The 27,520-nt window shown below is 38.5% G+C and overlaps 1 protein-coding gene across 3 annotated transcripts in view; it reads left to right on the forward strand.

The window, feature by feature from the left end:
* The window catches only part of KCTD16 (potassium channel tetramerization domain containing 16), a 259,493-nt gene that overhangs the window by 40,402 nt on the left and 191,571 nt on the right, over positions 1-27,520 (forward strand). The window lies entirely within an intron of this gene.

The following is a 27,520-nucleotide window of genomic DNA, read 5'->3' on the forward strand; positions in this document are numbered from 1 at the left end:
TTGTTGTCAATGAGCATCCAAGAGTGCCTTCTCTCACTGGCCTTCCTAACACTTCTTTAATATTCCTGCCATTTTTTTTGCCACTGCCCCTCTCCCAATCCACCCAGGGTTCCAGCTTTGATCTGGAGAATGGTGCTTGGGCTATTTCCATGCTCAGTCACACTGGCCTCGGGAGGAGGCTTGTGAATTTCAGATTCTTCATCTGAATCATAAATATTTATTGAGCTCCTATTTCATGGTAGTGGGAACACTGCAATGAAGAAAACAGATCAACAATCTTGCTATTATGGAGCTTAAGTTCTAGTTTGCAGAATTATAATCTAGTTGGGGCCAAATAAGTAACTGAAAACTATGGTATGGTAGAGGTGTGTAAGTACTACAGAAAAGCATAAACCTGAGAATGGAGAAAAGGGAGTGTTGGGGGCAGTGGTGTCATTTTAGAGAGGGTAGCTGAAGATGACCTCATTGGGAAGATGGAATTTCAGTAAAGTTCTGAAACAGGCAAATGAGAAATTCTTATGGACATCTACAGAATGTATTTTATGAAAAAGGGCCAGGAAGAGCAAAGGCCTGCGGTCGAGTAGGCATGAATCTTCAAGGAGCAGCAATAAGCCCACTGTGGCCGATCTAGGAACTTGGCAGGGGAGGCAGGCAGAGAGTTAAGTGGGCTACATGGGGTCAAATCTTAAATGACATTGTGAGGACCTTGATTTTGATTCTGAGATGAGAGAGCAATGGAAGGTTTTGGACAGAGAAATAATATCCTCTGCCTTTTTTTTTTTTTTAAGATTTTATTTATTTATTTATTTATTCATGACAGACACAGAGAGAGAGAGAGAGAGAGAGAGAGAGAGAGAGAGGCTGACACAGGCAGAGGGAGAAGCAGGCTCCACACAGGTAACCTGACGTGGGACTCGATCCAAGGTCTCCAGGATCACACCCCGGCTGAAGGTGGCGCTAAACCACTGGGCCACCGGGGCTGCCCTCCTCTGACTTTTGTATTAACAGATTCCCTCTGACAGCTGTGTTGAAAATAGCCTGCAGAGAGAGACAAGGTTGAAAGCAGGGAGGCCAGCTAGGAGGCGATTGCAGTGATCTGGGCAGGGCTGAGTGTACCTTGGGCCTTGGTACCAGCAATGAAAAAGGTGAGAAATAGCCTCCAGCTTTGCTGATGAATTGGATGAGTCAAAGATGCCTTCGTGGTTTTTGTTCCAAAGCTAGAAGCATTTAATAACCAGTTCTGAAAGAGGGAAGACTACTGGAGAGAAATCTCAATTTTGGAATGTTGAGATTGAGATGTCTATTAATCTCCACAGTGGAAGAACCTTTGTAAAGCTAAATATTGCCTGCCTCTCTTAACAAAAAAGACTCACTGTTATGGGTTTTTTTTTTTTTTTTTTGGCTCACTGTTATGTTAACAGACTGTACTTTTGATCTTATCAAAGATCATGACCATGCAAATCAGATAAAGTTACTCTCCTGCTTAAAACTAATGATTTTGCTCACTGCATTTAGAATAAAATCTACTTCTTTGCCACAGACTCCAAGGCCCTTCCTACATGTATTCCCTGTCCAACCTATCCTGTAATACCCTCTTCTTCATTCATTATGCTACTAATATAGGGGCCTTGATTCTGTCTCTCAAAAATGCCAAGATCATTTCAGTCTTAGGGACTTGCAGTTGCTCTTCTCCCTTTCTGGGATATTCTTCTCACTTTTTCTTTTTCTTCTGTACCAGAGATTCTTTGTGCTCATTCAGCTTGCAGACTATGTGTTTCCTCTTCAAACAGTTCTTTTATAATCATTATCTCCATAGTGCTTCTCATCCTCAGAAATTATTCATTTATTTATTTATACATGAATTGATTGCCCCTTCCCCACAAGGTATCTTATCTGACTAGTTTGCTACTATATTCCCAGCACCTAATACACTGTCTGGCACATATTAGGCTCTCAGTAAATATCTGTTAAGTAAATAGAGTTAGGAAGAAAAGGAGGAAGTAGAGAGAAAAAAAGAAACTATCTTATAATCAAATAGAAAACATGTATCACATATTGTCTTTATGTTGGCTACAGTTTTGCTTCCCTACATTGATTATTGCATTTTATGTTGTTAGACCTTACAACTTGCAAAGTATTTCACGGGGGTTTTTGTATTAACAATACAAAGTCAATAGGTCAGACCATCTACAATTTACATATGAAAATGAGTCTCAGGGGACCAGCTTGCTCTGCTTTTAAGTGACAGTCTGACCTGACCTTGAAGCCTTGTCTCCTGACTTTGAGTCCTGCATTCTTTCCATATACCTTGCTAGTTCTCTGTAATACCATGGGCACTGATATTGTCACAAGAAGCAGTGTGTAACCAAATGGGTCAGATAAAATTAGAAGTGGTCTCAAATTTTGCTGACTCGAGTCTTTGCCCATTTTAGAACCAAAATCAGATTTATTAATATCTTCTGGCTCTGGAATTTTTAAATAACTTTCTTTAATTTACATACATATTTCTCAGCCTGCTGGGAATAAAATTGGGTATATAAAAACCTCCCAGAGAATGTGCTCTTTTCAAAATTTTTACCTGATTTTACGGTCTCTGGGGGCTTTGTAATCTCTGAGAAGCCTGAATTAACGGTTTGTTACCCTATGTTCACAAACCACAATACTTTCCATAGCATTCATAGCACGGTGAGGTGCTGTGACTCATTTCTACCTGGAGATAGTTCTGGCAGAAATGTACAGAAGAAGGCCTACTGCATACTGGCTCTTTCTGCAGTAATCTGCTTTCATGTCAGTGTACCCAGGGGCAAAAATAATGCCCATTAAACTGGTGTGATGCTTCAAGGGGCAGTGGAGACATATTGTTCCCAAGGATTCAGTACCCAGAAGTCACAAAGTTGATACTTTTTTTTTTAATTCTTTGCCTTTGCTTATTTCACTTCCCTTCTTTGCCTCTGCTTATCACTTATTGTGCTCAAAACTCTGATAGTGTGTTTGGTGGTAGGGGAGGGGTTGGTTATGCAAAATCTGGCCTTTGTTCTAAGAAGTATGCAATTTAGTTGGGAGATATGAAACTTACTCTCAAACAACTATATTGAAAATTAGAATTTGGAATAAATGCACCTTGAATATTTGGTTAAAATCTTGCTCATTAGAGTCACATAGACTTGGGGTTCAGGTTGTGACTCTGCTACTTCTTAGCTGGGTTATTTTGGACAGGATATTTAACTTCCCTAAGACCTGGTTTGCTCCTCTGTAACATCAAGGTAACAATTCGTATATATATTATTACACATAATTGAATCCATTATATATTTGTGTAAATGGATTAATACAGTTCTTGATAAATTGTAATTGGTCAATAAATGATGTTAACCTTTATAATTATTATCTATCTGTATATGTTTTAAAGTGGTTTTACTTTTCACTCTGCCTTTAATAAGTGACTGCATTTTAAATTGAGGAAATACCATCAGTAAAGTTATGAAATGGGAAGTTCAGGAGTCTGGGCAAGTGGCCAGTCCCAGTTCAGCCAGAGTCTGGGATCTGTGTGGAGAAGTTCTGAAATATAAGAGATAAATCTAGAAGGATCAATTAAAGTATTGTTTGAAGAGTTTTGAGTGATAAACTAAAGATTCTATATTTAAATCAACAGATGTGTTCAGGTAATGAAGGATAGAGCTCTGTTTAAAAGGGAGTTCTAGGATCCCTGGGTGGTGCAGCGGTTTAGCGCCTGCCTTTGGCCCAGGGCGCGATCCTGGAGACCCGGGATCGAATCCCGCGTCGGGCTCCCTGCATGGAGCCTGCTTCTCCCTCTGCCTATGTCTCTGCCTCTCTCTCTTTCTCTCTGTGTGACTATAATAAATAAATAAAAAAGAAAAATTAAAAAAAATAAATAAAATAAAAGGGAGTTCTAGAGCCAAACTACCTGGATGGCTTCACACCCAAGCTCTACTGTTTACTACTGCATGATGTTAGGCAAATTATATAATTTCTCTCTTCCTTAGTTTCTTCATTTGTGGTACATTACCAAAATCATAGGTTTATGTTGAGCATTATGAGATAGGACATGTTCATTATGTAGCTGAGAGCCTGGAAAAACGCTAAATGGCTATTATTACTATTATTTTAATAGAACAGAGTAGTTGATTTGCAAGTAGCAGAAACAAGACAATACTTACAGTGTTATCTTATGGCTAAATAAAATTCTTCTCCTGGGCATGGTGATACATTTTTGAGTAAGACAGCCATAAAATGTTGTACTTTAGACCTCTTCTCTAATCCCTAAACATTTGGTTTTTCTCCAAGAATTTCCTGACCATTATTTATTCAGTCAACTTCTAGCTGGAGGTAACTTTAAGAATTTCTATGCAAAGTGGCATGTCCAGACGGAACTTACATATACTGACATACCACTGGCACTTGTGGTTTGTGATGTATCAATGTAGCACATGAGTAAATCTATTCCTAAAATGTTGAAGGTATATGAGTTTTCATACATTGAATAATTTAACCAAAAAAATGAGGTCTTTCTTTCAAAAAATGCCAACATTAATTTATTTTTAAAACGTAAAAGAGACTACCACCCCATTTATCATCTTTTTAAATCCAAGTATTCATTTATTTGGGTGAACAAAATGCTGCATAAACAATATCTACTGAATAACACTATGGAGAGGGCTACCAAAAGCCAAATCTGAGTAAACCTTGAATTTTTCCTTTTTCTGCCTTTTCTAATTTCTGCTTGTCATGATTAATTTTCATTGTGTCACTTTTCTCCAGGTACAAATTTGGACAGGTGGCCTTAATGCTTTTCATGAAAACTCAAAGTAGGTGAATACTAAATAAGAATGTCACTTGCCTAGAAAAAGTCAATGAGTCAAACTATTCACCTTTGATTAGTATGGCTAGACTGACAGTGGCATCTGAAGGCTCACAGGTGAGTTTTTCTCTCAGTGGTGTTCAACCAGATGACAAAGAATCAGTGCGTTGAGTTCTTTGGATTTCAGGGAGATAAGGAGGCTCACGTCAAAAAACCTTAACGAAGATTTTGCTGGAAAAAACATGCAACTAGATCATGCTACATGGGACAATATAAATGCATCCTTTTGGGAAGGGATCACTAGTTACATCCAGGATGTTCTATGCTCCTCTTCATGTGCCACATGGAGCTCCTTTTCATTGTCATCTTTATCCCTAAGCCAACATGTTTTCTCCTCCTGTCCCATCATGTACAGGGAGATCCATATCTACCAGTATCACATATTTATATAGTATATAATTACATATTACAGACAGATATCCTATGTATCATTCCTCCTGTAGTCACATAGTATTAGAATCTGGGTGTCAGAAAGCTTTTTTTTCAAATTGTGATCATCTTCAAACATCTATGAAATAGTGAGAGTTATGTAATGAACCCCGTATCGGGAACTATGATATTTCATGTGCTCTTGTGTCTTTGTGAGGCCCAGAGGTGTGACCAGCACAAAGCAGGTATTTTATACAAGTTCGCTCATCAAGCTGGTTGCTTATTTATTACATTTATTTTCTTCTTCAAAAATAAGAACCAACTTTGCATAACTTCATTCCTTGGACACCCCCCCCCCATTACTTTTGTTCTTTGTATTTTTGTTGTTCAAAAATGAACCTGTTGCAGATCTGTGGCTATAGAAAATAACAGAATCAGATTTTTTTGTTTCTTTTGGTTCTTTCTAAAGAGGATCACTTGGAGCATCTTTCTGTAGTTTTCTAAAGATGTTCTGCCTGTCAACAAGTGAGGGATTTATAGCAGAATTTTTCTTCTACTAAAAGGAAAAAATGTCTTTTATTACAAGTTGAGATAGCGGCTATTTGAAAGTACTTGACCCTGAGTGATTAAGTGCCTGTAAGAAAGGGGGGAAAAATATATAGACCAACACCAAATGCAATGCTAATGAAATATGTAAGTTTGTTTTATAATGGGAAATTTACAAAACTTTTTTTTTTCATACAAAATTTCCTGAGCCTTTTTAAAGGGTTTAAAAAAAGGAGGTTTCACTACAGAGGAATGTTATTGTCTGCCGTGTTTTTACGAAATCACTGTCACATTGATTTCCACGTGGGACTTGAGGAAGAAGTAGGCCGCTGATTATGAGCATCTCTAGGGTAACAACCTGTTGTCTACTGACCACTGTATCTGAGACCTGTGAAGGTCTCTGGAGAAAATCAACCTGGTTGGCAAACGCATATTCCCATGTGCACTATATTCACTTGAATTGAGGTGGAGAATAAGCTGGCAGCCCAATCAGAATACCTTCTTCTTTTTTTTAATTAATTAATTAATTTATTTTTAAATATTTTATTTATTTATTCCAGAGAGACCCAGAGAGAGAGGCAGAGACACAGGCAGAGGGAGAAGCAGGCTCCACGCCGGGAGCCCAATGTGGGGCTCGATCCCGGGTCCCCAGGATCATGCCCTGGACCAAGGCAGGCACTGAACTGAGCCACCCAGGGATCCCCTACCTTCTTCTTTCTACTTGAATGTAGAAACTCCAACTACTCACTCCAACTACTTTCTGATAATTGAATAAAGAGGCAAAATCGCCTTTGACTTTGGAAAAAATGGAGCTCAAAATGATTTCAATTCTAAAATCATTTTGTTTTGCTTCAGACAATTGAGGGGCATATAAAACTACCAACATTCAGTGAAGAGGAACCCTAAGCCAATCATGGGATTCTGAGCAAATGAAAACCTTAGAGAATGTCTCATTCTCATACAAATGATAAAATGGAGATTTGGAGAAATTAAGTGTCTTGGTGAGGTCATCCAGATACTTACTGGCAGAATTAGATCTTTGAAAGCAGGTTCCTGGATCATATGCAATCAGGCTGAGAGATATTAATACTGTAAATGCCAGGACCATATTGTATCCATTTTTTGTTCCCACAAATTATACTTGGGATGCTTTCAAGCCTCCATTGGATAAAATATGATTATGGCCATTATGTTGTTGTTATCTGAGTTTGAATCCAGGCATTTCATATCTAGATTCCTCCTTTCTTAAATTCTAACTGTATCCTTCACTGATTGATTGGATATCACCTATGGGAGGGCACCTGGGTGGCTCAGTGGCTGAGTGTCTTCCTTTGGCTCAGGTCATGATCCTGGGGTCCTGGGATCGAGTCCCGCATCGGGCTCTCTGCGGAGAGCCTGCTTCTCCCTTGCCCTATGTCTCTGCCTCTCCCTGTGTTTCTCATAAATAAATAAATAAAATATTTTAAAAAAAAAGAAATCACCCATGGGAATAAGTAACAGCATCATTTGGACAAAAAAAAGCAAAAAGATACAAGATGGTTCTTTGCAGGGATACAAACATTACAGTCTACATTCTATTCCTATTATTTGGAGTCTAAAAACCAAAGAAACTCTACAATTATTCTAAACACTGTGACTTTAGCCAAAATAACTGACTTTTGTGGGCAACTTTTTTTTTTTTTTCCATTCGAAAACAAAACAAATAAATCGAGGAGATTGCGAAGTCTGGTCCTGAGAGAAAGACTGTCAGAACCTCTGTTTGGGGTAAATCTGTTTGGGATTCCATAAACAGAACCATCCCTGGGTTAGCTTATAGGAACAGAGAATAAATTTTCTTCCACAAGTTCATTATTTCCTGTGTTGCATTCGGAAGGACAAGTTCAGGGAAGATGAGCAGCTGAGACATCCAGAAAGTCCCCCAGGAGTCTTTAAATAGTGAGAGTCTGTGTGTGCCTGACTTCCCTTGAGGCCGGGTGGAGAGGAGTGCCTTTTAACAACACTACCAAAGCAACAAGAAGTCCTAAGGTCTACTGATCATAAGTGGCAGTTTTGGGGCCATTCATCATGTTGCTAGAGGAAATTCCTTGTTTACTAGAATTTTTATGCCTTTAATACTATTGCATGTGACTAATATGAGCCATCAGTGAGATTAAATATTTAGTAAAGTAGTGGCTCAGATGGTGTGATCAAAATCTTCCATACATAACCTGGAAAGGTGCTTATTTTTCTTAAAATGTTCAAGCTATTAATAATCTTTTTGAGTGGGGAGTAGTGAGAAATCAGAGTACGCAAGGTAAATAGTGGGGCAAAAATTTTGCCTTTTGTAAAGTAATATGTAAGTTATAATCACTAAGATTTTTTTTTGTCTCATTTATCAGTCTACTTTATATTTGAGTTATTTGTGCATACATCTGCTTCCCTACCAAATTCTAAGTTTTTAGAGGGCAGGATGTGTGTATAATTTACCCTGATACTCCCTAAAGCACAATATTGAACAACTGAATTATTCAAGGAATTGTTTTTATTCTTTTTTTTTTTGGGGGGGGGATTTGTTTTTATTCTAAAATGCTCCTGTCACCATCTACAATAGAGCCACAATTTCATAGAGCTATAAGGTAAATGTTCATGAATAGTCAGACTGCTTTTTAGGTGCAAGGTAGGACCTATTAACTTGAAGGCTCAAATAGCCAGTGAACAACTAGCACCAACATGTTTATTTCAAGTTTGCAAATCCGAAAATAATTTCAAGTAACCATTTCTTTCATTTTTACCCTGTGGAGCAACCATCAGAGGTTTAAGCATAGTTTTTTATTAGACTCTTGGGAGTTAGCTTATCACCATGAGTGGTACTCTGTTTGGGACCAACTTCACCCGGATGAAATAGCATCATATATCAACCCCACTAAGATGGAAGAGTTCTGTAAGACCTAGATTGCCTGAAGCTGTTTAGATAATCCCCTTGACTATATGTACATCCCTCTTAATTCATAGAGTTATACTTCCATGTTTCAATTTCACCAACTTTTTTGAAAAAAGATTTTATTTATTTATTCATGAGAGACAGAGAGGGAGACAGACAGAAACACAGGCAGAGGGACTCTGGGATCACGACTTGAGCCATAGGCAGATGCTCAACTACCGAGCCACCCAGGTGCCCCCAAACTCATCAACATTTATACTAAGACTATTCACTTATGCATCAGACAGATACAGAATATTTTCTTTGTGCAAGAAGACACAATGCTACATTCTAGGAATGCTAAAATTAGCAAGATCAAAACATAGCAGCCGATGATATGGGAAGAACTGCTCTATGAAGATAGTGTTCTACATACATGTAACCTTCAGTAAGAGTAAGTACATGTACACTGTAGTTCTTGGCCTAAAAAAACCAACTTGTAGCATGGTTTGATCATAAGTACTTATCATGTTATTGAAGTTTCAGTCATTAGAAAAATGCATAGTGAACACTCTAAATATACCCTAAAAATACATGTATAGAAGATGCTAATAGGCCTTGTGCACACGGACTTCATTCAGCTGAGGATTACCTAGTATGGTTAAGTGTATAACCAATGAGTAGTATGATTAAAACAATAAATAACACAAGAGATAACACATGGCTGTATACAGTTGCCATGAAATTAAAATAGACCTTAAATGCAATGTGCATAAATTTCATGGGAGAAACTGATCACAGTTGGTAAAAGTCCTTGTATCCTTCACCCACTGACACAGAGACTTCAATTCAAAAAGATTGAAATTAGAAAATCACTCCTGTTTCTTGAACACTTATTACTTTTAGGATTTCTACTGCTGTAACCTTTTTATACATTTCCCCTGCATGACTATATGAATTCAGCGCTATTATACCCATTTTAGAGATGAGGAAGTGGAAATAAGATATAGTTATTTACCTACAGAGAGATGACAATAAGTAGTGCAGCTAGACTGAAATCCAAGTCTCTCTGTCTCAAAGCCCATGCCATATTCCTACCTGAAAACAGGTACCAACCTGTCAAGCAGATCATTATGAGAATAGTTAATGGGTTAGCAGGTTAGACATGAGTATAGATGGTGCCTGATGAGTATCAAATTGAGATGCTCTTCTAAAGAAATGGTGCATTTTATTTCATTTTCTATATGCACTGCAGGATTCTGATGCCCTTTAAAAATGTAGGAGGTTCTGAGACAAGTTACAGAACCAGTAGCCGGACACAAAGATGTGCACATGTGCTGACCTTGTAACTAGCTCTCTTGATGCCCCAAGCCTATCTGTTTGCATGGTGCTCAGATAAGTGACTGAAAATCAGGTATTCCCCTTTTGTTTGGATTCATCCTTTAAAGAATGCCTTCCCTTGCAGAGAAGGATGTGTTTTCTTAGCACATATACTGTAACACGCTTTGCACTCTATGGATGCCCAATAAATATTTGATGTTGGCTGAGTAGGTGACAGCGATGACACCCTGAGTTGCTTTCTTTTAAGTCAAGATAATTAAGTTCTTTGCCAATCAAACAGAACAAATTAGGTGTCCTGTCAAAAGCTAGAGAAAACCCTGCAGTCATCAAAAGTCACTCATTTTGAAATACCAAACATTCTCTTTATAGTATTTTGGTCTCTTTTTAGGATACCTTGCCCACAGGAACTTAGTAGTTCAATTGTTTTCCATTATGTCATAATTTTCAATACTATGTTGTCAAGGTGATGAATTGGAGGTGGGGGGGAGAGGTGTTTATGAATCAGTCCTTAGGGACTTTGCATTCCATCTTTCCAGCCAGCATAAGTAATAGGCATCTGTTAACTAGTTGAAAGCTGAGAAAGCTTTGGCAACACAAAGGAGAAATACAACCTAGAGCACCCAGGAGACTGGCCCCACTCCATGCACACAGTCCACATACGAAGAGACAAGAAGAAATCTCGAAATGCTAAGGCTGGATGTGGGTAACCTCTCCTCTGACTTCATGCACAGTATTCACATAACCAGAATCATGCATATGGTCTAGGATGCACCCACTGATGAGCTCTACTCATGCAGCACTTGATCTAGAAAGAACTCAACTATGCGTCATCTCTGGGGAGCTAGAAGGGGACCAGCTGTCTTCTGAGAAAGAAGAGATTTCAAAGGTAAAGAGGATAAAGAAAATCTCAAAGAGATACAATGAGGAAAAAAAAAAGAATATCGAGATCTGCAGCCTTCTCAAGGAGCAGTTCCAGGGACAAGTATCTTGTCTGAACCCATTGAAAAGATGATCAAGGAACTTGGTTCTCTTCCAGGAAGAGCAAGGTGCAGTAAGGCAAATCCTTCCTACTCCTGAAAGCAAATAATAAAATTATTTAATGCCACCCTCCTCCCCAAAGAAAAAACAATTATAAGGTCAAGAAAAACATAAAGCTGTATGGTCATTTGGGCACAATCACAAGTATGTAATCAGTGTAGCATGCTGGAAAATGTGGTTAGCTGTTTCTTTTTATTTTTTTAAGCTTGGCTTTTGCCTTGACAGTTTTACAATTAATGTCTTATCTTTGACTCTGTATTTGCCTTGCTGAAAAGAGATCATTATCCTAAGAAAATGTTCTATTCTATTGGAATTATTTCTTAAGTAACTATTAATACCATTCTTATAAATGGATATAATTAACTCATAGACTGGCAGCTTTCTTTGAAATTCTCTTTTCTCCTTCCTGAGCTTATTCTAATCTCTGACTGTAACTTGTAAACATCTGTCTAGAATTGATGAAATGACCTCATTTGGGTTCCAATCAGCTCAGCAGCAGAGACTGTCATGTTTAGGAACTGAATGCTATGGATGCAGGGTAAGAATGAAAAAAAAAAAAAACCTGAAGAATACATTATAGAGGGAAAATCTCACAGGCAAATCCCTCTAAAGATTCGCCTTACACAAAGTTGGGACTTTAGGAGGGAAATGTTTAAGGAAATAATTACTAGAATAACTTATACATGTGATTAAAACACTCAATGTACGGGAAGTAGGTGGTTTTCTTAGAAGATTAATTTGAAAAATAATGTGCCAGAGGCTCCCCTTAAGTGTCCTGAAGCCTGCCTACCTCTGTCTGTGTCTATAAAAGGGTAGAGTTTGACCCAGCATATTACCTCACTCTCTGTATCTCCCTACAGTTCTTTCATCCAGAGATTTCAAAGTGTCTTTACAAATGTAAATTAACAAGCCTCATCTCTTCTCTCCATAGAGATGGTTCATTTAAGTAACACAAAAACTTACCAAAATGGCTTACTCAAGGTCACCTGAGGAGTCCTTTGTGTAATCTGGAAATGGATATTCAAAGTGTAAAAATACTTTGCAGCCTCACTGCAGATCCAGACTATTGTATCCCTTGGCAAGTACCACTGGACGGATGAATAATTTTTAATTTTTACAATGAGGGTCCTAGTGGTTGGTCTTTTCTCAATCTCACTAAGCTCCCACAAACCTGGAAACCCAGACTTTAACCCTTCTCTTTCCATTTTATCTGTCCCCAAAGCTGAGTGAGAACAGAACATTTTCAAAAAGATTTTTATGAATCATTTTGATTAAATTAATATTTGGCAATATTTTCCTATTCTCTCCCAAACTCTTTTATTGATCCATCAACAAATATTTGTTAATGACTTATTTTGTTGCCTCTCGCTGTCCTGGACACAGGGAACTCTGCAGTCATGCTTTTCCCCTCTTGGGAAAGACAGATGATAAGCAAGAAAAAGATATACCATGGTCAGTGCTATGAAGATGAACATGAGGAGCCAGGTGAGGTAAGTAGGAGTGGACGGACTAGGGAAGGCCCTGCTAAGCAGGTGACATTTGAACTGAGGCCTGGAACATGACATCAATCAGTCTTACAATACTGGAGGAAGAGTGCTCCAGGTTGAAGGAAAGCAAAAATAAAGAGCTCGAGGGAGAGAACTTGGCATATCGGAAAGTGACCAAAGCTTAGTGCACTAACCTGAAGAGCAGGAGGTGTGGCCTCAGGGGAAGAGCAGAGCTTGTGGACCATGCAAAGGAGTAGATTTTATTCAGAGGAAGTATTTTATCTATCTCTACATATTACAAGATTCACCAACCAAAGCTGGACTGGACCTGTTGAACTGAGATCTATAGTCACTTTGGTTTTTTTTTGTTTTTGTTTTTAATTAATTAATTTATTTATGATAGTCACACACAGAGAGATAGATAGATAGATAGATAGATAGAGAGAGAGAGAGAGAGAGAGAGGCAGAGACACAGGCAGAGGGAGAAGCAGACTCCATGCACCGGGAGCCCGACGTGGGATTCGATCCCGGGTCTCCAGGATCGCGCCCTGGGCCAAACGCAGACGCCAAACCGCTGCACCACCCAGGGATCCCCTATAGTCACTTTGAAAATCATTGTAGTGAATTATGGGCCAGGCTTTCTCATGCCTTATAACCAATGAAGAAATATGTATAGGAAACCATGGGTACTTCTTCATCCTTACTGTACCAAGTCTCCCAAACACTCATGGATACAAAGCATAACATTATCGTTATTAGGGAAAGACCTACCTGCTTATGCAGAGCTGATTTAATGGTTCCTGTATCATGGGTTAGCTGGTCTCCTTACCCTTTTCAATGAGGAAACTGCAGTGTTCCTTTGTCTCATCCGTCCTCCCTCCCCTTATGTGGTTCTTACAGCATAAGGCACAGACCTAAGCATGACCTTTATCACCTTTATTGTTGTTAAATGTTTCCCTTGCCCTGATCTGTTTGTGAACTGTTTGCTCAAAAAGGATATGCAGATAAATGATTAACCTGGTAAGAATATAGTGGATTATCCCAAATTAGGACACATTTGAGTGTAAAAGGGATTGATTATGCTGGTACAGCAGTATAAACTTGGACTGGACCTATTGAACTGGAACCTATGGCCACTTTGGTAATCATTATAATGAATTATGGGCAAAAGTGTGGACTGTACAATTCTAGACGTGTTTTCCAAGGCAGTAGTACTCCACATGCTCTGGCCAGTTTGGACCAATGGTTCTCAAAGGATGAGACATAGTAGAATAGGAAATTTTATAGATGTCAAGGGCATCAAGATTAAGTAATATAGATTTAAACTTTCATAGCATAATTCTACATTCAATTCTACTTTAGCATTTCTAATTATTACAAAGATAATCTTTCAGTTTTCTGGTAGATTATCTTTAACTTCCTCAAGCCCCTACTAATCTTACTTTTTTAATGAAAAGTGAACAAACTGCAGGATCACACCTTTTGACCAGGAAATGGTATTTGTTTGGAATTTAATATTATCACTTAATTATGTTTATTTTGTGCTTTCCTTTCCTTCATGGCAAATAATGATCATTTTCCAGGTAGGATTAGAATATAAAATTTCATTTTGCAATGAATTTTTTGAAGCAAAACAATGTAAGATTTAAATGTATCATAAAGGTTATACACAAGTTTTGGCAAAAACCATGGAGTTGATGTAACAGATGACTAAAATTTGGGAACGAGATCAGAGTAATGATTTCCAATCTTATTTCTGAGCCTATCTTGAAGGTGCACATTTACTGAAAAATATTCACATGAAATTAATTTAAATTAATTTAGAAAGTAAATATGTCATGTATACATCTATTTTATTTAGTTTTACAATATTTTCTCATTATAAATGTTATGCATGTTTCTTACTGAAACGTGATCCTGAAAAAGACAATGGCATAAAGATAAAAAACACAGAACACTTCAGGGAAAAAAACCTATTTAATATGTGGGTTGTTTCCTTTTTTTTTTTTTTGATTCTTTTGGAAACTGAATTAATGATTTTGAATCTCGAAATGTTAATATGTATGTGAATCTGAATTTACATAAAAGAAATGAAAGACTTATGGTTTTGTTTATTAAAAAATTAACAATAGAATGACTTTAAGTATCAGACCTTCCCTTGTGTACTTAAAAGTTTAATTTACTCAAAATTTATATACGTGTAATATCAAGCACCATACTTATCAAGCACTTTAACCCGTATCTTTAACACATAAAATTTCATACAATTTTAATCAGTTACAATGAGATGAATGAAGCTTCCTTTTGTAAATCATGTACTTAAACCTCTGCTTTTCTTATTTGCCAGAGACATAAACTTTTCAGCTCTTTGCAAACTTACCTTCCTACTATGAAAGAATAAAACCATGGCAGATTGAGCAGTGTTCTAATTTGCAATGAGAGGCAGTGGCTTTAGCCCTATTGACATACCACGCCAACAAGTATAGGAAAATAATTATCTACTTATAAATGGTACAGGTGTTGGAAATGTCTATTTACATTTTGTTCTCCAAAGCAGAACATTAGCAAGATGTAACATTATTACCTTAATCACAAGCAGCCAATGTGGTTAAATAACAATAGCAACCAGCAGCAATAATAACCACTCCAAACCAATATAATAACCTGCTGTTCCTTTGAGAGTTTCATTTTCCTCTGCCTTACTAAGGATTTCTCTATTTAGGAGAATGACAACTCCATCACTCGATTTTGATGTTATAAGGTGAGAGAGGTTGGATTATAGGATCTTGTTATCGTACTTTGTCAGGAAACATGATGAAGCTAAGAGGACAACCCATCATCTTGAAATAAACTCCAGTTCATTCTACCTGCTTCCACTCAAATACTAACAATTTTAAAGACTGTAGTCCCCAGGAAGACTAGGAATCCATGAGGTTGTCTGCATCTTCTGTACTCAAAACAAGGCTCATTTCCTGAAAGAATCTTCAATATTGTTGAATGAATGAGCCATCGTTGTTATAATAGCTTCTACTTCTAAATACCCAAGATGTAATATGTGCCATGATTTACTATACCAACCTCTGTTCTCACAACAGCTAAACCTGTAGTTAATATTACCTGAATTGTTTCATTAAAGAAATAGGCTCAGAAATATTAAGTAATGTGCCAAGTTCACACAGTGAAGGGACTGGGATTCAAAGCTAAATGTGTCTGATGCCAATGCTTAATTTTTTTTTTCTCCTAAAAAATGGAAAGAGTTATATGGCTTCAAAAAGGGCTTCATATATGAAAAAGGAAAACTCCAATGGTGATTTGATTCTTTTGTGTGAGCCAGTAACAGTACTCAAAGAAAAAGGGCGGGGGGGGGGGGCGGTTGGAATCCACGTTTGTTTCTGGGATTATGAAACAGATTTTCCCAATAGCTTTCCTCTGGAGGGTTGGGAAGAACCTTTGGTAACACACATTATGTGTATGGAGAAATGGAACGTGTGTGTGCATGTGAGTTAATTTTTCAATCTTTTGTCGCTACTTAACCTATCTTCAGCAATCTGGCAGCGGAGGGCACTAAAGGGCTCAGAGGGGCATCTTGGCTTCATACCTCCTTCCCATCCTTTGCCTTTCTTTGGCGGCTGGGCCACCTTTGAGGTGACTGGGTGGCCAGAGCCAAAGAGAGCGCAGAATCCCTGCAGAAGGGAGCAGAGGGTGGCACCACAACAGCCCTCCAGGAGATGAGGACATCAAAAAGATTTGTTCACCAGAGTTTGCAGTTTCCTGCAGCTTTATAAATAATTCACATGGGTAATGTTTTATCAAGAACTGCACAATTGCCTCAAAAACCTGAGAATCTAATGGGCTTTAAAAAAAAAGTTCTTAATAGAAGAACATCAAGGCTTTGACTGGATACCTTTTGCCAATCTCAGGTCAGTTTTTTTTTTTTTTTCTTTCTTCTTGGGAAAAAAATCTGTAACACGCAAATGAGTTTGTTGTAATTGCCCACCTAGTGTGTAAAATTTCAGCTTCAGTGTCCTGCTTAACAGGCAGTGTGCACAATGTACGTGAACCCAGCCAAGCCCTCCCGATTTCTATTTGTTGTTTTTCTTTAACATCAGCAGTTGGACACTGTGCTCATGTTCAGGAAGAAGTCATTAAATCAATTCTTTATTTAACCTCTTTGCTGACTTATATTCCCTGTCCTATGACAAAGATATTTTAGTCCATCTGCTTCTTATTAAGCATCAATTTCCCTCACAGTGTTTTAATCCACTGATTTGCATTTCTTGACATACATACCTTACATGCACTAATAGTAAAATCTATTTCTCTGGTCACACAGTGAAAATAGGCAGGGAAAATGTGAAGGATTCATGAAACTCTGTCATCACTCTCAGGGAGTGATTCTAAATTATTTGCCAAAGATGGTGAATCCTTAGAGAAGATGGACAGGATTGATTTAATGGTAAAGGTGTGGGCTTTGGGTCAGATGACCTAGTTTGAATGTAAGCTATACCACATGTGAACGATGTGACACTGAGCATCTTCTTTAACCCTCTGTGTCTCAGCTTCCTTGCTTCTTAACTGTAGACAGGAGTTGTTACTACCTAAGAAGGTTACCGTGGGGATTGAGCAAGTGAATAAACGGAAGGCACTCAGGGCAGGGCTGGAGCATAGGAAACACTTTATAGAGCTAGCTGCTCAAAGTCATTCTGTTTTAGCACACTTTCTATGTGAAGCTCTTTTACCTGACATGCAGCAAATATTAACTGATTAAGTGCACACATGCTTCTTCAAGTTTCCACCCTGAAGCTGTGGACATATCAGCTTCTCTGTTCTTCATTCTGCTTTCCATCACTAGGTTGAATTTAATGGATTGGTGCTGTCCTTTTGTATCCTAGATTTCCCATACAAGATTCCCACAGAGGATACATGTGATCAGTGGACAAGGCAAAACAAAGAGGCAGTTTATCAAATTAGATGCCATTCTTTTCCTCCAGTGACACATCTATAGTGATCAATTTGAGCTGATAAGACTTTGAGTATTTACTTATCTGCTTTTCAACAGATAATCACTTTGAATTGTTAGTTGTCTTTTTTTTTTAAAGATTTTATTTTATTTATTCATGAGAGAGAGAGACAGAGACAGAGACAGAGACAGAGACAGAGACAGAAGCAGGCTCCATCATGCAGGGAACCTGATGTGGGACTCAATCCCCGGTCTCCAGGATCACACCCCGGGTGAAAGCAGCGCTAAACCGCTGAGCCACCGGGGCTGCCCTTTACTTTGAATTGTTAAAAGATAAACTGAGGCCCATTAAGATTTTTAAGAGTTTGAGGAAAAATTGATTCAAATCAAGCAGCATGCAATCCAGCAGAGAGAAGCTCCAAGGAGCCACACAAAATGAAAGACTTTTATAGGCAGGAGGGAGAGCAGGAACAAGGAAGTTACACTAAGCATAAAAGCAGGTTGATAATTACAAAGTGACCTTCCTTTAGAGGATGGTAGCAACCCATTAGGTGATTACCAAACCAGTACCAATCAGGCAATTCCTGATTGACCGGCTAAGGATTCCATTTCTGGGAAAGCCAAAATTGTAATTAAGTATCAGTGTTGTAGTATGGGACTTAGCACAAGTGACTCCATTGCGGGCAGGCCTGTTGCCTTGTTTTCAACAATTCCCCTCTTTATCAGACTCTCAGCCTTCCTGAGAGGTGTCTTCAAAATTTAAGGCCTTAGTGCCGCTCTCAGCTAATTCTGGGGTCCTTGCAGTTTTTGCAGAATCTCTGTGTGATATTTACAGGTCACAACTTCAGGTTCATAGTCTTTATTATTATTATTATTAGTAGTAGTAGTAGTAGTAGTAGTTTATTTTAAATTTTAATTTTAATTCCAAAATAGTTAACATACAGTGTTATATTAGTTTCAAGCATACAATATAGTGAGATTCAATAACTCTATACTTTACTCAGGCTCAACATGGTAAGTGGACTCTTAATTCCCCATCAGCTAGTTCAGCCATCCCTCCACCCACCTCCCCTCTGGTCACCCTCAGTTTGTTCTCTATAGTTAAGAATCTCTTTCTTGGTTTGTCTCTTTCTTTCTCTTTTTTTCTTTACTCATTTTTAGGTTCACATTCTTTAAGCTGGTCATTCTCTTCATTCCTTTTCCAACATTCTTTTCATTGGGAGATCATTTGCTTTCTGGGAGATGGCCAGAAACATGCATTTTGAGAGAATTCAGTGCACCAGGAAGACTGTTATGATTATCATAAGAAGGGTAACTTCCAATATTTGGAGTGCATTTTAAAGCCTTGGTCTTTAAGACCTAAACCAATGAGAATCAAGTAAGTAAAAGAAAGGCCCCTTGAAGATATCACTTTCATAAGCCAACTGGCATGTTCAGTCATCTTATATTGCTGGGTCTCAACTTCCCCAGAAATGTTAATGCAAGTGCAACAGTTGGTGTTGGCCATAGCACAAACTCCTCTTTACTCAGCTAGGAGATAAGCGCTATTCTACTATAAAGAAAAAGTTTGGTCAGAGAGGATAGGAATTTTGTTGGGCAGCAATTGTTTGACCAGCAGATTCAGGGGTGCATGCAAGAATTAAGGAGCATTGTCCTCCTATGCATTAACAAAGAAGAAAAGCAAGTAACAAAAAAGGCAAAAGAATGAAGGCTTCATACTAGGGATGAACATTTTGATCCATGATCTTGGGAAAGCTGCCCACCTCAAGATGCCGTCTGCTTCTGGGGAGAGACCCCCCTAGTCAATTTTAATTTTAGATTTCCAGCTGGTGTACAGTCCCAAGAGTCTGAAAGAGCACTTTTTACTTTTTTTTTTTTTTAAGACTTTACTTATTCATGAAAGACACAGAGAGAGAGAGAGAGAGAGAGAGAGGCAGAGACACAGGCAGAGAGAGGAGCAGGCTCCATGTAGGGAGCCCGACGTGGGACTCGATCCCAGGTCTCCAGGATCACACCCTGGGCTGAAGGCAGGCACTAAACCGCTGAGCCACCTGGGCTGCCCTGAAAGAGCACCTTTTAATTGGGAGATATGAACCTGAAGTTCAAGTCCTTGAAGTTTGGTTGCTATCTGGGTAGTGAGAAGGACCTGGTTTCATCCCTTCCAAGGACGTTCAAGGACAGTCTTTCTTTTTAGTAATTCCAAACCAGAAAGGTGGGAGACAATTGGCAACATTAGTTTGAAGAGTCATAACCAGATATTTGAGGAAACTAGAGTAATTCAGTATCCTATCCAGTTTACAGGTATGTAACAAACCTCAAAGACAATTAGGATCAGAATTTAAATACAGACAAAGATACAAACACAATTTTTCTCTCTAAAATCAACTCCACTTTTTACCAAAGATAATCACAGTAAAGCTAATTGGTTTGCATTAAACTTGGCCTGATATTATTAACACAAGTGCAGCAAGAATAGTAATTGATCACGTAGGCTCCTTTTAAGTCTGCTTTGCTGGAACTTTTCATAAGGAATCTCAGACTGAATTTTTTAAAGCTTCTCAAGGCTAGGAAACCAAGCCAAGGACTTGCCATCAGACTTCACCTGCAATACCCATAGATTTTGGTGAATTCTTCCCTTATTGAAGTTTTACAAATGTCTTTAAGTTTCCTGGGCCTGCCAGAAGTGACACTCTTTTCTTACCTGGTAAGGCTGCTGGGAACCCTTGTAAGCAAGGTATCAGGTAGTTTTTCCAAGGGGCGTTATTGTCTCCCTAAAGTCAACCTTATTTCCTTAAAGCTGGTGGTCATATCTGAGTCTACATACATTCTCAAAAGTGGCATTCCAGCCAAGGCCTTGGCAATATAACCAGTGTTTCCAATTGTGTCCTATTACAAGGAGAATGGATTCTTATTGAATTTATGCAAATCATTAACTATTTTCCCATGAAAGGAATACTTAAGAGTTTCTGAATTCTGGAAGAATCAAGTAGGAAGAAAAATGTTTCATCTTTGTTTACAAAGGTATACTTTACCAAATTGCTGCTAGTCATAGGTAGCTTAACAGAAAGATTTTTTTAAATCTGGAAAAACAAAGCATTAAGGAACTAACAATGTTCCAAACAAAAAGTTAGAAAAATTATAATTATCTTCATCAGTTCAGTTCCTTCAGTCCTATGTAATTATTTCTAACCAGATTTAATTACATATTGATTAGAAGTTTTAACCCTTAGAATCCTTAATTCCTTGTGAAAACCAAGAGGTTAGCAGTTTCAGACTGTTGCAGTAGCATTCTGTGAATTGGAACATTTATAAGTATACTGCATAATTTCTACAAGTATATTCTTCCTTATAGTAAACTTTGCAGTGTGACACAAAACATGTTTACTAATAGACCCAAGTATCTTTAGTTCCTCTGAAAGTAGAAGCCAGTGGTAGATAAACTGTGTTTAGTTGGTAATGTTTCAGGATTTTATTTGTAAATGATCTAGATATTTTTTTTATGATCTAGATATTTAATGAACAATCATCATTTATTTTATCTCAATATAAATAAGGTTTCAAGTTACCAAAAGGATTTTGGAAAGTATTTTTAAGAAAACATACCATAAAACATAATTATTGAGGAAATTTCTTTTATAGACTTTTATTTTACTTACATCTATTTAATTTACTCATTATTAACAATTATGTTTAGATCAGTCATGAACATTTCATGAGACATTAAACAGCTAACCGTCGTCTTGTTATCTTTCTTGCTGACAAATTATGTAACAGATAACATGAGCTTATTTGACTTTTAGTAAACTTGGGTAGAACAGGAGTATTTTATCTAATGCTGATAACTCCAAAGACATGTCTTTTAAAATTAAGCCATTAAACTAACAAACTTAAATTGGCTTTTTATTTACCGAAGATTACCCTAGGTCACATGATAAAGATTGATCCACTCCTCCAATTGCAACTTCTCTTCAATTTGCTTCTTTATAAACAGGGAGAAGATCTTCAACTAAGATGGAAATCAAAAGATTCCTACGTTCTAGATTTAGAGCTGTGTTTCTTTGCAAAGTTTAGTGATGTCTTTCACAATGCCTTCAGAATGTTTTGCTTTCCCTCTGGATACCTAGCTTCATTGTGGCCTAGGGGAGAAGACCTAAAAGAAAGTTCTATCAGGTTCTGAATATCAGCTTCCAATTTATCCAACTTTTCAGCCTAGAACTATTTTTTAAAAATTGTTTTGAATATCCTGTTAGAGCTCGGCTGGCCGGAACAGCAAATATTCCCGCCAGTACTGAGCAACCCAAGAGTCATCCCCAAACACAACACAATCCAGAGCCAGTCCCAAAGGTAACGGAAAGAAAGATTTAAACAATTCCCCCTAAGGAGTGGCAACAGCTGGTAAGACCCTACCCACAAACTGAGTGCAACCCACATTTTTGTCCAGCCGCTGACCTGATGGTGCCAACTGATGACAGCCAACTTAAGTTCTTAGGACACAACATGAGGTACTCAAGAAGGCAGTAGCTAGCTGTCCCTGCGAGGGAGGATCAACAACCAATGGGTACTCAGAAATGAATTCACAAGTCACGATTCTAAGATCTTATTATTACAAATGTTTAATTTTGTTGTTTGCCTGCCAATCTGGATTCGGAAAGGAAGGGACAAAGGGAAATTTTACCTTCCTCTGTGCACCAGGAGCTGCAGACAGGGATTGAGAGAGGACCTGCAGAAGGTTGTGGAGTGAGCGCGACGGCCCAGCGTTCTCGCCCTGGTCACCAGATGCTTCAGAGGAGGGAGCCCGTTTCCCTCCACCTCCCCGACCACGCGGGAGGCCGGGCGCCTCGAGGCGGGGAAGCCCACCTGCGGCCCAAGGTCTCACCTGTGGCCGCTGAAGCCCGAGCTCGTCTCCGCTGCCTGCACCTGCGCGAGCGGCCCGCGAGCCCGCGGTCCACCGGGCCTCGGCTCGACCCCTCGGCCGGGACCAGCCGGTGGTCCAAGCGGACCCGGCCCCGCGCGAACCCAGACCCCTTCCAGGCAGCCCCGGTCCTGGATCCCGCTGGGCAAGGGAGATGCTGCGGGAGAGCCCGGGGGCCCGACGAGAGGCGGAGCGGGGCTCCCGCGGGGGGACCAGGACCTCCGGCTGCGGCCAGAAGCGCGGGAAGCTGCGAGCCAGGGGCTGGGCAGATACTTCGTCTGGTCTTTTTTTTTTTTTTTTTTTTTTTTTTATTTATTTATTATTTATTTATTTATTTATTTATTTATTTATTTATTATTTTTATTTTTAACAATACTCCAATACACCATTTGCAAAAGAAACTTATCTGGAGGCTTCTAAAAAGGAATTGCCTTCAATAAAAGGAAGCATTAATTATTTTATTTTTAAAGATTTTATTTATTTATCCATGAGACATAGAGAGAGAGGCACAGGCACAGGCAGAGGGAGAAGCAGGCTCCCTGTGGGGAGCCTGATGCAGGACTGGGTCCTGGGACTTCAAGATCATGACCTGAGCCAAAGGCAGATACTCAACCCCTGAGCCACGCAGGCGACCCAGCATTGTTTTAAACCACATGGGCATTTTTAGGAAAAAAGGCTAATATTTCCAAGAACTAGAATTTCTGGTTTTTTTTCTCCTCCTTTTCTTCTCTTTCTCTTCTCCTCTTTTCACTTCCTTTTCTTCTCTTTCTTCCCTTCCTGCTCTCTCTCCTTCTCCTCCTCCTTCACTGCAATCTGTGGCTTTGTAATCAGAAGTCTTCAGTGAGCCAAAGTGTATGGGAATAAGGTAGTTAAGTTACCATTGTATGGGGCAAATAATTGTCCGAAAAGTAGGTAGAGGATAGATTTAGGAAGGCTTGAATAATGGGTAATAACCCAGAGTCACTGAGGATGAGGAAGCAGAGGGATTGAGGTATATAATATTTTTTATTATACTGGACATGAGGTCATAACCTCATCAGTATTTCTTCAGAATCCACAAAAACTGAAGTGTCCATTTAGGGTCATAGTTATTCTTGTGAAAATATTAAATGGAAAGAGTGGGCAGAAACATTTTTTATGTTATTGGGACTTCACCTGTCTCTGAATTGAGCCTTTCAACTTCAACAGAGAAGAAACGGTGGAGTGGGGCACATGTAAGCGATAGCAAAGATTCTATCTTCCTATTTCCTCCTTCAGATGATCTTCCTTTCTCCTAACTAACCTACCCCAACTCACTTTTGCTTGGATTTCTGTACTGAAAGCATCAGGATCAGAAGGTTTCCTTTTTCTTTTGGACTTTCTGTTTTATAGGGAACCTTTAATGAAGTTGAACAAAGCCATGGTGCTTCTGAAAGCTGGCTCTGTTTAAATAGTACCCAGAATTATAATTTCTTTAACGGTGGCCATTCCTCTGGTAATGTGTATCACACTGAAAAAAGATATTTTGAAATTCTTTAACAGCGTATTAAAATGCAAATCGGTCTTCCTATTAAAGATTTCTGGAAGTTCTCTGACAACACATTTAAATGCAAATTGCTGAAGTGTAGATGCTAAAATTAAAATTGGGAAACAGAATACACCTCTATGGAGGGGCTGGTGCTCTTAACAGCAGAGAGGAAAGCCAGCCTTGCTCTAGGCGCCCTGCATTGTAATCGCACAGTCAATCAGTGACCGAATCTGGACAATTCCAGAGGAAAAGAGTCCCACCTCCCAGTTGCTTCTCCTCCTGCATTTAATTCTGCAAAATGGATCTGAACAGAGTGGGCTCATGGCAACCTGATACAGTGCAGATTCTTTCCTGCTCTTGTGTCATGTTGCCTGGACAGACAGGGGCAGGCAAAGCTCCTAACCCATATTAGTATTATTTACTATGCGACTCTGCCATGCCCTATTTACAGCTCTTCTGAGATTTTTCCTCTTTATCCTGCTCTTCCTAGAACTGAATTGTACCAGGAGGCAGATCCCCATGGCAACGATGCAAGCCAGTGCTTTTCCAATTCTGCTTTTGTGACACTGCAGGGTCCTTCTAATTATTCCGGGGGGGGGGGGGGGGTGTCACGGGATTCTCAAAACAGAATTAGTTTTAATTCACTCCAAATTTAAAAATAAATGTCATTCTGTGGTTTAGGGCCACTGGATGGTGAAAACTGTGGGCTGTGAGTAAAGGAGGTAGTGGGGGTGAGATTAAATAATGATCTGTTCAAAAGACTTGAAAATTTAATGTTAGAGATCATTTCAGGATGGTGTGGTTTCTTCAGAATATTGCAGAATGGACTTCTAATCCCTAAAATGTGGCTTCCAGGTTAATATTCTAAAATAGGCTGGGCCGGGAGAAAAGCCTTTCTTGGCAAAGCTGAGCATTCATCTTCTGATATAGTTTCTCCACATGTCCTGTCCTTCAGATCTTTCTAAGTAGTCCTGGGAAAATTTCCTGATGCCATAGATCTCCTTGGTATGCTTTATTGGGCCCTCTGTTTAAAAGTAATTTTTAGTCTGGGAGCCTGGGTGGCTCAGTCGGTTGAGTGGCTGATTCTTGATTTCAGCTCAGGTTGTGATCTCAGGGTCCTGGGATGGAGCCCCAAGTTGGGCTCCGCACTCCTTGAGATTCTCTCTCTCTCACTCTGCCCTTTCCCCATGCTCATGTATGGGCTCTCTCTCTCTCTCTCTCTCTCTCTCAATAAATAAGTAAATTTTTAGTCATACAAATAATACATGAATACATTTTACCTTAAAGCTTCTTTTGTCTTAAACCCAGTACCCTCCTCTTCTCCTGAGAGTTAACTCCTATTGTGAACTTAATATATACCCTTCAAAATGCTTATATATGTCTATAGATGATATATAGAACTATTGTTAAACTGTTCTTTAAAAGTCACTCTACTCTGTCTCTCACTTTGTCTCTCATGAATAAATAAAGTATTTTAAAAAAGGGATGCCTGTGTGGCCCAGTGCTTGAGCATCTGTCTTTGGCTCAGGGCGTGATTTGGGGGTCTGGGATTGAGTCCCGCATCAGGCTCCCTGTGAGGAACCTGCTTCTTCCTCTGCCTGTGTCTCTGCCTCTCTCTGTGTCTCTCATGAATAAATAAATAATATCTTTAAAAAATAAATAAATAAGTAAAAGTCACTCTAAAATATGATTTTATGTCTGTCTGTATGTCTTAGGGGATTGCCAGTTTTGATGTTTATAGCTTTAATTCATTTATTTGCTTTTAGTATTATCATATGATTATATTATAGCTTACTTAGCCAATCTCTTAATCGTAGACATTTGGATTACTTATGAGTTTTCACTATTACAAACAATGCTGCAAGGAATATTTTTGCATTTGGTTCATATTAGGGTAGATACTTAGAAATGCAATTACTCTGCACCTTATTTTTCAAGAAATTTGCCCCTTTCTCCTAGCCTTCTATATCAGCAATGATCTAAAAACATTCCTTTTTTGACTTGTAGTTTCTGGTTTCCTGAAAAGAGAGATTTTGTTCCCTATTGAAACTATATTCTGTAATCTGTGTAGTTAAAGAAATACCAACATTGCAAGAAATTACATCACAATAACAGTCATATGTTGTGTCTTATCTAAAGTGCAAGTGACAGGGCATAAAGCAGAGTTCTGAGTGATAGAGTTAATATCATTTATTCAATGTTGTTGCTACATATCCATAGATTCTGTATTCTTCCCCAAGGCTCAAAAACTCACTATTTTCCCCCAGGTGTTTCATTTTTCTTTGAAAAGTTTGCTGTAGCATAGAAATAATAATTTGCAGTTGTGTAGTTCTTTGTATTCTTTGGTGGGCCTCATAGTCTGGAAGTAGTGAATTATCTGGTGAATTCACGCAGTGTTGATAGTTCAAAGTTAAGATGATGATGATGATGATGATGATCATCATCATCATCATCATCATCAGTCCAGTGAGCTGATTGGAAGGAATCCTTGCTGAAAGAAAAACATAAACTTCTGGATGACTTCCTTTTGTAGAGTACCTGTTAAGTTTAGTTAGGGAATACAGGCTTTTGTATGATGTAATTTTAATCATAGAAGGCCAAACCTGGAAAAGCACCTAGACCAACACCCTCATATTCCATTTAAGAAAATTGGTCCTCAAGAGGTGATGTATCTTGTCCAATATCACTTAGGAAGATAGTCGAAGGGACAACATAATAAGCCAGATTTATAAAAATTTACTTTTTGGTATACAGCTCTATGAATTTTGACAAATTCACCAACACAATCAGAATACAGAACAATTCATCACCCTCCAAAATTATGTTTCTCCCATGTAGTCAAATCTGACCTTCATCCGTAACCTCTGACAACTAGTGATCTGTGTAGTAGTAGTGCTATTTCCAGAATTTCATATAAATAAAACATAGAATATTTAACTTTTTTGTCTATTTCTACTTACATAATATGTTTAAGATTCATTCATATTGTTGAGTACATTAGAAGTTCATTCCTTTTTATTTCTGAGTGGCATTCCCTTGTGTGGATGTACTGCGGTTACTTTATCCATTCGCCCACTGAAGGGTAATTGGGTTGTTTCTAAGTGATTACAAATAATGCTGCTATAAATATTTGTGTACAAGTTTTTGTGAGAACATGAGATCGTAATTATTTAGAGTGAATAACTAGAAGTGGAATTGCTAAATTATATAGTAAGTTTATATTTAATGTTATAAAAAGCTGCCAAACTGTTAACCAGAGGGACTGTACCACTTTGCTGTCCCACCAGAATGACATTCAGTTATTTACACTTTTGCCAGCACTTTCTAATGTTAGTGTTCAGATTTTAGCAATTTTGATATGTTTGTAGTTTATTGCATTGTAGTTTGAATTTGCATTTACCTTAGAAGAAGTAACGATGTGTGTAAGCATGTTTTCGTGCACTTGTCATTTGTATGTCTTCTTTGGGGAAATGTCTACTAAAACCTTTGATCTGGTTTTTATTTGGCTTATTTGTTGCCTTTACATTGAATTTTAAAAATTAAAAAAATATATTCAGGATATAAGTACTTTGTTGGATATGT

Source organism: Canis lupus, chromosome 5 (assembly GCF_048164855.1).
Source record: "Canis lupus baileyi chromosome 5, mCanLup2.hap1, whole genome shotgun sequence".
In the NCBI taxonomy this organism is placed as follows: domain Eukaryota; kingdom Metazoa; phylum Chordata; class Mammalia; order Carnivora; family Canidae; genus Canis; species Canis lupus.